The following is a 2,177-nucleotide window of genomic DNA, read 5'->3' as shown; positions in this document are numbered from 1 at the left end:
ATCCCTATTCATTCTCTATTGGTAGCTATTTATTTGGTATTGCTAAAGATCATACCAATAGTTATCACCTTGTGAACTTAATTGTTGAATTGCGGATTTGATTTTTACTATGTAGCTCATTTGGATAGAGAAAGTGTAAATATAAATTATAGATACATGCATTGTTAACATAGAAGATATGTATCACTCGAACCTATATAACTGCTAATCAAGAAACCTTTGGTTGGATACTATAACAATAGGGGTCACATGTGGTTTTAAATACCAAAGAAATGGCTTAACCAAAACATTCCCAAGAACACGAAGTGAACACAATGAAGTAAAAATTGGCTCCTTGTTTGGTTGATTTCTAGTGCTAAATGTTCTGAGTGCACAAAATTTGTGAGGCCTTGGACCTTGGGAGTTCACTAAAGTATATGTAACATAGCACATGTGTTCAACAGAAGGGAATTTATATTCTTGTAAAGTTACAGAAACATGTGTAGGTAAGGCCTATAAGGGCTACTTTCAATCCATTGTGGTGAACGCACATAGTGAATACTCCGGACATCAAACACTACAACTCTATCTCATGGCCATACATTAAAACCAAGCCCCTATTTGTCATTTTGAAGCCCCAGGGACCCTCAACAAGAGGGACCACAATGACGCGTAGAATGCCCATACAGGCACAAATAGGGACCAAGATATTTCGAAGAACAGGGGATGGACACAAGGAAGTAAAAAATGGTTGATAAGCATGATACAAGGTTTAGGTATGTGCCATTTGGGGGGGGGAGGGGTTGCTATGAACACATTAAACTGCCCAGTTCTATCTCATGGCCATGCATTAACAAAAAGCTTGTACTTGTCATTTTAGGACCCCAGGGACCCTCAACAAGAGGGGCCACAAGGGGTCAGTTTGCGGGCCCTTGTGGCCCCTCTTGTTGAGGGTCCCTGGGGTCCTAAAATGACAAGTACAAGCTTTTTGTTAATGCATGGCATGATACAATGTTTTCCATTGGGGGGGGGGGGGGGGGGGGGGGGGGGGGGGGGGAGTTTGCTATGAATACATTAATTTGCCCAATTCTATCTCATGGCTATGTATCAAAAAAAGCCTATACTTGTCATTTTAGGGACCCAAGGACCCTCAACATGAGGGGCCACAAGGGCGCGCAAATTGGCCATCCAAATTTTTTTTTTCAAGAGCTTCTAGTGTTCAATTGGCTCCGAATCTGTCTGGGCTTGTCTCACATAAATTTGTTCATCTCGTCGCGCTCTTCGACCATCATGTGATGCAAAAAAATCATATTCTACTCGGATTTTCCAAAACTCAACGTGCAAGTTGGCAATTTCTTATAAAATGATGTAAAACAGACATTTCTTACTTTTTCCTTAATCTACGGGCTCGAACGGGCATTAAAACCATGGAATCTGAAAATACTCAGAGAACCAATGTTTTTTATTGTGTTAAGGACTGCATTTCCTACATACAAAACTTTCTCAAAATCTCACCCTAACACCTTCAAAAGTGGCTTCCAAGGAGTGCCCTCAATCAAAAATTGAAACTGAAGGAAAACAATCAGAATGAACTCCTAAACTGTGTACAAACTTTAAAATAACCAAAATTTTCTTTTAAAAAAAGTTATTGCTAAAAATTTGAAAATAGACCACCCTTGGACTTCCCACAATGATAGAAATCAAAGGGTTGAAGTTTTAAAACATTCACTTGTTTAGCAAGGGAAATAGTCTGTATACGGTTGCATTTAGCGGCTTGCTTGTTGTTGACACATTCAAATGGAAAAAAATATTGCCACAAGTTTGAAGCTAAATTGGCAAGCCACTAAATGGAACAATGAGGATTAGTACTAGTAATGATGATAAAGATAATTAATACATCATAGGGAACCGCTGAGTTTCAACGATTTTCAAGAACTAAATGCTGACCAAGGTGTACCACGTCAATGTTTCCCATGAGAGTTGCTTACTAAAAGCTTATGATAGTGTAGCTCATTGGTAGTTGTCATTGCGAAACCAAGCATTGAATGTCACGGATATTGGCTACATAGGTTGCTGGGAATCTAAAATCATGAGAGCTCGAGGTTATACTGAGTATGGATTTAATAAAAACAAAAATAAAATCAATTGCACTGAAGCTAGGGTCTTTGTACTTGTACACCCCAAGGGAAAATTCAGTT

Source organism: Adiantum capillus-veneris, chromosome 4 (assembly GCF_014529385.1).
Source record: "Adiantum capillus-veneris isolate H3 chromosome 4, ASM1452938v2, whole genome shotgun sequence".
NCBI classification, from domain to species: domain Eukaryota; kingdom Viridiplantae; phylum Streptophyta; class Polypodiopsida; order Polypodiales; family Pteridaceae; genus Adiantum; species Adiantum capillus-veneris.
This window is presented reverse-complemented; position numbering follows the sequence as displayed.